Below are 11265 nucleotides of genomic sequence, written 5' to 3' on the forward strand. Positions count from 1 at the left end.
ATATATATGACAAAAAATCATGTGAAGTATGGTTCAATTTCCTCTAAAAGGGAAAAAAATCCTTCCTAATACTCAAACGTGTTTGGATTTTCCCTAGATTATCCCTACACTGTCCTTATTAATATGAATAGTCATTTATGTCTTTGCACTTAGAACCACATCCAGACCATTTTTTTTTTATTTTTAAATCTACTGAGCTGGCCAGAACAAGCATCTGTGGAAAATGAGTCCACATTTTTACAGCTCTTACTGTAAAAAACTTTTTCTGTAAATTGAAGTTAAACCTTTTTACTCCAGCTGCAAACAATATCCCCATTTGCAATGATTTTAAAGTACACGGCATTCCCCTGAGTTTACGTAATGTGATCATATTCCCCTTAATCACCACTTCTCCAAACTGAATGAGTTTAATTGAACTAATCTTTCCTTATAACTGAGGTCCTCCATGACCCTTAATAAATGTAGTTGTCCTTCTCTGCATTCTGTCCAGTTCTACAGCATCATTTTTGTGAGATTCTTCCTAAAACGGACTTGTGAAGTACCTTGCTTATTCTAGAAGCTGAAGACTGGCATTGCATGCAATAAGTCTGTGATCATCATTGATTCACTCAAATTTTCTCCCTCGAGACTGTGGGATGCATTAGTGTTTTTATCCTCATTTTTCATGTAGTTGTCCAATCTGACAATGCATTCAGCTCATCTTGTAAGTTAGAAACATCTTGCAAGGACTGCATTTTGCTACTTATTTTCTTGTCATCTGCAAATACAGAAATAGCACTTTTGACTCCAAAATCTATATAATTTTTAAACAGGTTAAAAAGCAATGGTTCCAAAACTGAAATGGTGTGCACGACTAACAACTTTAGACCGTTTAGGGCATGAATTGGTACTTTGTCTGGGGACTAATATGTTTATTTGTCCAAATGCCTTCTTTACAAGTTCACTGGCTGTTGTTCAGAGTAGAATACATGTAAAATATTATAAACTGTGAGCTCCAAAGTTGGAAGTTGCACCCCACTTAGAGGTCAATCCATGGGTTGTGCACATATATGATTGTAATTGATATGAAGCTCAATTGCATATTGGGCAACATTCAGACAGTGGTCCAGCCCAAACACCCAAAAGTTCTTGGTTCTAAGGGTGTCTACATCCACTCCTGACCCAATATACAGTAATCTGGGATCATATTTAGGTGCTGCCTGTAATTTCTGTCAGGCCTGGCCAATGTATTCTAAAAGAATGCTGCCAACTGGTATAATTGAGGTGCTGCTCCCACTAAGCTGTGTGGTGCAGATTAAATGTATCCTTATACATGTAGTACTCAAATGACTGGTAGATTTACCATGACTGATATGCTGCAGGTAGAGGCTGCAAACAACAATGCTGCTGTCAGGAGCAGATGTATAAAAAAGACCCTGACTGCTGCTGACACAATGAGGGAAATGTATCAAAACTAGAGCAGACAGAATCTGGAGCACTTGCCCATGGCAACCAATCAGCATCCACTTTTCATTTTCAAACCTTGATTGAACAAACTGATGAGAGAATCTGTTTGTTCAGATTGATTGTGCTAGGAGATTATAAATATAGATAAATAAATCAATCAATCAATAGGATACCAGCTGCAACAATGTGTATCAATGTGATCGGATGTGAGCTAATATGTTGCGCTTGGTTATTTCAACAATTCCTAGTGATATTCAAATCGTCAAAGGTGATTTTAGACGAATAAAATATTAATTTATAAAAATTATAAATAGTTAAATAATTAAATAAATGATGAATAAATGTGTGTAGCCTTGGCTCGTCTGTTATTATTCACTCTCTGTTTCGTGATAGTAGTGGCACATACGTGGTCTAAGTGACAATTGTGTATATACCATAAAAACATATAAATTATTTAAAATTGTGTATATAAGATAGTGTGTGACAATTGTATAACTCCCATTAAACGGTAGATATTATGTGACAATTATATAAATCACATTAAACGGTATATCAATGGAGAGGTTAATCATCAGAGGAAAATACTGAGTAAACTGCAGAGTTCAGCAGAGGTAGCGGTCAGATTATAAAACCCGCTTACTATCCACTCTATTAGAGTCCAAATAATTTAAACAAAAAGTTTCTTGAGGCCAGTCTGTATTGTTACACAATACTTTAGTGCAGTGTGGACTTTGAGGTAGGGATAAAAGTTCTTATGATCAGAGCTACGAATATATAAAAAGAATATATAAAAAAGGAGAAGGTGGTAAATTAAGACCAAATGTCTATTACTTTTTCTTCCCTCGATAGATACAAGGAGCTTCTCTTTTAGCCTCTCTTTCCTCTCCTGCATGCAGCCTGCACTCCCTCTCGTTGCCGATAGTGTGCACCCTCCAGGTGTGATGTGAGGATCGCCTCGGAGAGTCCATCCAAAAGGAGATAGAAAGGGGGGAAGCCACAAAGGGCAAACAAATCTAAGTGCAAATAGCCAGAATTTTTATTTGGGTTAAAACAAATGATTGCACTTACAGAATTCCATATGGATAAAACAGCATGTGAGTGTAAGGGACACCCAGCCCTGTGAAGACTTTCTCTTGTGTCAGCGAGGAGACAGTCAATTCCCTTGACACGTTTCGTCCAAAGGACTTTTTCAAAAGGGTACTGTTTCCTCTCTGACACTAGAGTTTATATAGCCCGAATGGTTACACCCTGTTACTGTTGATTCGTATACACACCTCTTCTATACTACCAGGTGTGTCACATCCCAATTTCTTCCAAATTACAAGTTCAACCTTTGGTTACCTTCTTGTTTGGACCCATAAACACAATTCGATACATACTAATTTTATTGTTAAGATTTGTTAAAAAGGGAGAAGGAGGTGGCAGACACACTGAATGACTGGTATTTGTGGAGTTTAAAATATTCAGAACATGTATTGAATACTGGAGACCGCAGGGGCATTCTAACATATAGGTCACATGTGTGCTCTTACACAAGATAAATTCCCTAATTTTAAAACTTCTTTTGTTAAAATTGGATTGGAACTCTGTTATTTTTCTTCTTTGGCCAGTTAGATTGCATCCTATACATTTTTTACATGGAAAGAACCCCTTTCCTTCAAAAAATGAGAACAATTTTTTTGGGGGATCAACTACATTCTGCACCAACTGATTTTTAATGTTGGGAGCTTTCCTATATATGACCCTCGGTTTTTTCTGGATTATTGGACCTAGGATTTTATCTCTCATTAAAATAGGCCAATGTCTCTGGAGAATTTGTTCAAACTCCTTATATTGCGTTGAGAAGTCTGTGATAAATAGCAAAGTTTGTTCTTCTTTTTGTTCGCGTACTTTCGCCTGTAGCATTTTATTTCTGTCTAGTTCTTTTACTTTAATCCTTATAGTGCGTTGAGAAGTCTGTGATAAATAGCAAAGTTTGTTCTTTTTGTTTGCGTACTTTCGCCTGTAGCATTTTATTTCTGTCTAGTTCTTTTACTTTAGATTTTGTTCTTTCTAGATTATTTTCGCCATATCCCTTCTCCAGAAACCTTTTTTGGATCATATTAGCCTGTTCTTCGTAGTCTTCGGTTCGTGTGCAGTTTCTTCTTAGTCTCACGAGTTGCCCTTTAGGGATACCTCTTATCCATGACGGATGATGGCAGTTCCCCACAGGTATATACCCATTTCGGTCAGTAGTCTTAAAATAGGTTGTGGTAATCAACTTCTCTCCTGATGTTTGTAGCGTTAAATCTAAAAAGTCTATTTTCTCCTTATTAAAATTATGAGTAAAACTAATTCCTTCACTATTGGAATTAATATATACAAGGAACTTTTCTAGGGAGGTGGCATCTCCCTTCCATACTATGACCACATCGTCTATAAACCTTTTCCATAATTTCAATTCTATCCATTTAGGTTCGTATATTGCACCTTCCTCCCATTTAGCCATACATAGATTTGCAAGGCTCGGGGCAAACTTAGCCCCCATTGCAACACCTTTTATTTGAGTGTAGTAGTCCCCTCCATACCAAAAATAATTGTTTTTCAACGAAAAATCTATACATTTAATAAGAAAAGTGATTTGGCAGTCTCCCAACCCAGAAAGTGTTGTTAAACCCCATTTTACAGCTTCTAGGCCATTCTTGTGTGGTATATTAGTATACCGGGATACTACATCTATAGTTCCTAGAATCATGTCTTTTTCATATTCGATAGTTGCCAGTATATTAATCGTATCCCCACTGTCTCTTAAATAGGCTTTGGTGCGTTTAACAAGCTGTTGTAAGAACCAGTCAATATATTCGCCTAAACGCGATGTTAGTGAATTTATACCACTAATTATTGGTCTTCCTGGTGGTTTGATAGGATTTTTATGGATCTTTGGTAAAAAATAAATCACCGGGACTTTTCCCACTGTGGGTAATAAGTACTTATATTCCTTTTTAGTTAAAATCTTATTTTTTCGTCCCTCTTTCAGCAGTTGTTTTAGTTGCCTCTTAATTGTTAGGGTTGGATTTTTATTTAATTTTGTATATGTCTCCTGGTCTCCTAGGATATTGGACATTTCTTCTTCGTAATATGTTTTGTCCAGCAAGACTACTCCTCCTCCCTTGTCTGCTGGGCGAATAACAATTTGCTTGTTTTCTTCCAGAAGTTTCAGACCTTTATCTATATATTCCTTATTTCTTGTATTCTTTATTTTCAGTCTCCTCAGTTCTACTTCTACCATAACTTTAAACACTTCAACATGGTGACTGGTTTTTGTATTCGGATTGAAAGTAGATTTATTTCTTAAAGAGGAGTGAATGTTCACTTTTCAAAATCAATGTTCATATAATTTACTGAATAAGGTGAAGTTTTGCTCACTTCACAATCAGCCAATGAGTAAATTTGGCTGCCCCCGCAATGTGTGTGTATTTATATTAAGTAAGTGCTTTATGCCCAACTGTACGTAAGTGACTACTTCACTGACCCAGCAGTTTTTACACTAGTGCCCAGATGTATATATTACACACACAGCCTATTCCAAAAAAGTTTGGACACTGTATAAAATCTACATAAAAACAGAATGCTATGATTTGGGAATCTCATAAACCCATATTTTATTCACAATAGAACAGAGAGAACATATCAAATGTTTAAACTAAGAAAATTTACAATTTTAAGAAAAAAAATAAGGTAAATTTGAAATTGATGGCAGCAACATTTTTTTTTTGCATTTCCTTGCTTTTCTTGCTTAGCTTTAGATTGCCTGAATTGTAATTATAGTGTATGTAATTCTATTACATGTACTGGGCTGTATTAGATATTAAAAGGTGAGGGGGCTGCTGCGGCACTGATAAGGTAACCGATAGGGTAAATAGTGGGCTGGGCATTTGTGGCAGTAGCCTGCTGGTACATCCACGGGACACCAATAGGACAGTATAAGGTATAAGCAGACAGGTATAAGCTAGTGGGCATTTATTGTAAAGAGTTGCTGGGCATTAAGTGTAGCAACTACTGGGTATAGGATAATAACTCCTGGGTAGGGCTTACTGACTGCTGGGCACAGGGTGTAGTGACTACTGGGCTCAGGGTAATAACTTCTGGGTAAGGAGTAAAGACTGCCAGGCATTAGTGTAACATTAGAGTAACATTAGTGTAACAACTACTGTGCAGCATTGTAATTCCTCCTGGCCATTAGCAACATATGGCTTGGGAACTAGTGTGACATTCCGGGGCTATTGGGTAATAATTGGGTAACTACTGCAGGGCAGTAGAAAAATAACTGCTAGGCACAGTTTAAAAACGGTTGGGCAATAGCATAATATCACAAGGGCATTAGTGGATTAACTACAAATAGCTCCCGGGCAGTAGTGTAATATCGCCAGTGCAAAAGTATAGTATAACAACTATAATAACTTCCGGGCAATAGGGTGAGCTCTCCTGGGCATCAGTGCAAGATCTCCTGGACATTAGGGCAGCCCCCGGGCAGTAGTGTAATATTACCTGGGTAGAAGTCTATTATCTCACGGGCAATAGTGTAAAAATGCCTGGGCACTAGTGTAAAAACTGCTGGGTCGGTGAAGTAGTCACTTACATACAGTTGGGCATAAAGTAATTACTTAATCAATTTATATTAAAAAATGACTTTCGTGAGTGGGTATGCAACCCAGTGCACATCGTGCACAATTTATTTGTTTCTTGAACATGCGTTCAAGGGGGAATACTGTTGCACCAGATGTGAGCCAGTAGTTTGTTTCAAAGCCAATATACTGGATCTAAAAAACAAACTGGCAACACTAAGGAGCATAACCAACATGCAAAAGAGTCTGGACTTGGCGCTCGAGGCAGTGGTGGAAAGTGGCCTAGATGAGGAGGGAGGTTTGGAGGAGCAGGATCCCAAGGTGGGTAGTTGGGTTACCATTAGAAGGCGGGGTAGAGGGAAGAGTGCGAGAGAGGCCAGCACTGAACTAATACACCCCAATAAATATGCCAGGTTTCAGGATGTTGGGGATATTAGTTCAGGGGTGACACTGCAGGAGCAGGACGCCTCTTCCATCTGCAGGGGGAGTGACTGCTCCAGCAAGGATGGGAGCAAGACGGAGGGTCAGGAAAGACAGATTATGGTGGTGGGGGATTCCAGCATCAGACGGACAGACAGGGTAATCTGTCATCGTGACCGTGAGCGTCGAACAGTTTGTTGCTTGCCGGGGGCTCATGTTGGACACATTGCAGAACGAATGGACAGGTTACTGGATGGGGTTGGGCACAACCCAGCTGTCATGGTGCACATTAGTACCAATGACAAAATAGGAGGCAAATGGAGTGTCCTAAAAAGCAAGTTCAGGGACTTAGGTGTTAGGTTGAAGAAAAGGACCTCCATGGTACTATTCTCTGAGATACTCTCAGAGAGAAAGACAGCGAGAGTTGAGGGAACTTAACAAGTGGCTCCGGAGCTGGTGTCGGAAAGAGGACTTTGGTTTCTTGGAGAACTGGGCTGACTTCTCAGTTGGTTACCAGCTCTACAGTCGAGACGGACTGCATCTTAACGGGGAAGGTGCAGCACTTCTGGGGTAAAAAATGGTTAAAAGACTGGATAAGCTTTTAAACTAGATAATGGGGGGAGGGAATAAAAATAGATAAATTAAATATAGAACAAGTAACTTCAGGGACAATTAATACAGAGGGCAGTAATACAAGGGGGACATAGAGCTAACTCCAGTCAATATAGTCAATATAGTTAATATAGTTAATCAAATCGCTCCAGTTAATCATATTAGTAAGGTATCAACCGTACCAAGGCCCATTATAAATAGAAAAAAAATTAGTGGGGCACCGGAGTTGAGTAAAAATTTTACCGAAAATAGGACCAACCTCAAATGTATGTACACCAATGCTAGAAGTCTAGCAAACAAATTGGAGGAGCTTGAACTCGTAGAGAACTTCAATATAGTGGGATTAGCTGAAACTTGGCTAGACAGCACGCATGACTGGGCTATCAATTTAGAAGGGTACAACCTGTTCAGGAGGGACAGGGTTGGGAGAAGGAGGGAGAATGCATGTATATTAAAAATAATCTAACTGTGCACATACGGGATGATATCTCGGCAGAGAGTCGCGAAGATGTCAAGTCCTTGTGGCTAGAACTAGATAAGACCGATGCTAGACGTAAACTTAGTGTGGGTGTGTGTTATAAACCCCCAAATATAGGGGGAGAGGAGGAGGCCCACTTACACTCACAAATAGAAGTAGCTGGGAAGCAGGGTAATGTTGTTGTAATGGGTGACTTTAATTATCAGGTCATCAATTGGTCTAATGGAACCTCTCATTTGATAAAGGCCGTTTTCTCAACCTGATGCGGGACAATGTCATGGATCAAATGGTTCAGGTTCCAATCAGGAAAAATGCAAAACTTGATTTAATAATCTCCAATAATGCGGAGTTAGTTGCAGACATTGCGATTAGGGAGACACTGGGTAATAGTGATCACAATGTGATTAATTTTAATATTGGGTACAGAAAGGAGAAGCGTGGGGGTCAAACAAAAACACTAAACTTCAGAAAGGCAAACTTTGACAAGCTGCGTCAGCTAGTATACAACACCAAATGGGACAACTTATTTCTCACATTGAACACTGATGAAAAATGGGGTTGTTTTAAGCATACAGTACATACAGCTATTACCAAGTGCATACCATTGGGGAACAAAAATAAAATATCAAAAACTAAGCCAGCTTGGCTAAATAAAAAAGTAAAACAACACATCAAGGACAAGAGCGTGACATTTTAACATACCACAGTGTTTGACGGTAGACGGGGTTCAAAATAGACTTGAAAAACTTAATGCAAATAAAGCATTAGGGCCAGATAACCTGCACCCCAAGGTACTTAATGAACTCAGCCAGGTTATAACGAGACCATTATTCCTGATTTTCAAGGGCTCCTTAATGACTGGTAGAGTACCAAGTGACTGGCAGAAGGCTACGGTAGTACCGATATTCAAAAAAGGGTCAGGATGCAAACCTGGGAACTACAGACCAGTCATTCTTACATCCATGGTATGCAAACTGTTAGAGGGAATGATACAGGACTAGATAGTAGAGTTTATTCATGAAAATGGTATAATAAATGATAATGAGCATGGATTTAGGAAGATCCGTTCTTGCCAGACCAACCTACTGACATTCTACGAAGAGGTGAGTAGAGATCTGGATAGAGGGAAACCGGTGGATGTGGTATATCTGAATTTTTCAAAAGCGTTTGAGACAGTACCACATAAACGCTTACTACACAAGCTGAGGTCTTTGGGCATAGATGAAATGTTGTGTACATGGATAGAAAATTGGCTAGAGGAACGTGTCCAGAGAGTATCTATAAATGGCTTCTTTTCAGATTGGTCAAGTGTCAGGAGTGGTGTGCCTCAGGGTTGTGTGTTAGGCCCCATATTATTCAACCTCTTTATTAACGATATCGGGGAGGGTGTTAATAGCCATGTTTCCATGTTTGCTGATGTTACTAAAATTGGGAGGGTAACAGACATGGACTTAGAAACCATAACATTACAGGAGGACTTGGATAAAATAGGGGAGTGAGCAACTATATGGCAGATGAGGTTTAATGTCAATAAATGTAAAGTAATGCACTTTGGTGTTAAAAATAGGCAAGCGGAATACACATTAATGGGAACTCCATTAGGGAAGGCAGAAATGGAAAAGGATATGGGAGTCATTGTAGACCACAGATTGAATAATAGCTTCCAATGCCAGGCTGCGGTAAACAAAGCGAGCAGAGTACTGTCTTGTATTAAAAAGGGTTCAACCTCATCTGGAGCATGCGGTCCAGTTTTGGTCACCAATACACAGAAAGGATGTCCTGGAGTTGGAGAGGTTCCAGAGAAGGGCAACTAAACTAATTAAGGGGATGGAGGACCAAAGCTATGAGACAAGGTTACTAAACTTAAACATGTTCACGCTGGAAGTGAGGAGATTAAGGGGGGGACATGATTTTGATGTACTAGATGTTCAATGGGGATAGCAACATCAGCAACAAACCTTTTATGGTACACTCCATAACAAAGACTAGAGGCCACCACCTAAAGCGGGTGGAGAAAAGATTTAAGCACAAGGGGCGTAGGGCACATGTGTCAAACTCAAGGCCCAGGGGCCAAATCCGGCCCACCAGGCCATTTCCTAGACTTCTACTTTCAGATCTAGGTATTAAGTTATTACTAAATCCAGTGATAATTGAATGCACAGGCAATTATGATAAAGATTAGATACATTTATATAGTCTTACAGGCCCTTTGAGGGCAACCATAATGTTGATGCGGCCCACAATTAAATTGAGTTTGACACCGCTGGCGTAGGGGCTTCTTTTCAGTTAGAGCGGTTAGGGTCTGGAACTCTCTCCCACAAGCAGTGGTATCAGCAGAGAGTGTTGAATCATTCAAAATACATTTGGACAATTTCCTCAGAGACTGGAACATACAGGGGTACAGGTACCATTAAAAATAAGATCACATGGGGACTGGTACACATGCATACACATGCAGAATCACAAACATACACACAATAGGTTGAACTTGATGGACCTGTGTCTTTATTCAACCTCAAATACTATTTAACTATGTAACATGTCCCAAAAAAGTTGGGATAGGGCCATGTTTACCACGGTGTAACATCCCCCTTCTTTAACAACACTCTGTAAACGTCTGGGAACTAAGACCAGTTGCTGGAGTGTTGGGAGTGGAATTTTGTACCTGATGTTGCCTGATATAGGATTCTAACGGTTTAACAGTCCTAGGTCATCTTTGCCGTATTTTTCATTTCAAGATGTGCCAAATATTTTCAATTGGTGAAAGGTCTGGACTGCAGACATGAAAGGTTTCATAGTAGAAGAGTCCACCTGGACTCTTCTACTATGAAACCATGCTGTTGTTATGGATGCAGTATGTGGTTTAGCATTATCCTGCAGAAATATGCAAGGCCTTCCCTAAAAAAGATGTTGCCTGCATGGGAGCATATGCTACTCTAAAACCTGGATATATCTTTGAGCATTGATGGTGCCTTTCCAGATGTTCAAGCTGCCCATTCTATATGCACTAATGCACACCCATACCATAAGAGATGCAGGCTTTTTAACTGAGTGCTGATAACAAGAAGGGCCTTCTCCTCTTTAGTCCGGGGTATGCTGCGCCCATGGTAGCAAAAATGAATGTTAAATTTGAATTCATCTGACCACAGAACAGTTTTCCACTTTATGACAAACCATTTTAAATGAGCTTTGGGCCAAAGAAGACAGTGGCGTTTCTGGATCATGTTTAGATATGGCTTCTTCATTGCATGATAGAGCTTTAACATGCATTTTTGGATGGCACGGCAAGCTGTGTTCACTGATAGTATAACCTAATTAGTTGCAAAATGTTCTTCCAGCTCTTTCTTGTTAATACCACTTACTTTGCCAGCTTTTTGTTGCCCTTTCCCAACTTTTTTTAAGATATGTTGCTGCCATCAATTTCAAAATGACCTTATTTTTTTTCTTAAAATGGTCAATGTTCTCAGTGTAAACATTTTATATGTTTTCTATTTTCTTTTGGGAATAAAATATGGGTTGATGAGATTTCCAAATCATTGCATTCTGACTCTATGGGGTCTATTCACTAAGCTGCCATAGGCAGCCGAGTGAATGACCGAACTGAAGTGAAGTGAGCCGAACACTGTTCGGCTATTCACTTCAGGCTGGTACGGCTGATTTCAGTCGTACATTGGCTGAAATCAGCCGTACATCGGCTTGCTTCGC

The 11265-nt window shown here is 39.4% G+C and overlaps 1 protein-coding gene across 1 annotated transcript in view; it reads left to right on the plus strand.

The window, feature by feature from the left end:
• The window catches only part of GRIN2A (glutamate ionotropic receptor NMDA type subunit 2A), a 302511-nt gene that overhangs the window by 72796 nt on the left and 218450 nt on the right, over positions 1-11265 (plus strand). The window lies entirely within an intron of this gene.

Source organism: Nanorana parkeri, unplaced genomic scaffold (genome assembly GCF_000935625.1).
Source record: "Nanorana parkeri isolate BGI_ZX_2015 unplaced genomic scaffold, ASM93562v1 scaffold839, whole genome shotgun sequence".
NCBI lineage: Eukaryota > Metazoa > Chordata > Amphibia > Anura > Dicroglossidae > Nanorana > Nanorana parkeri.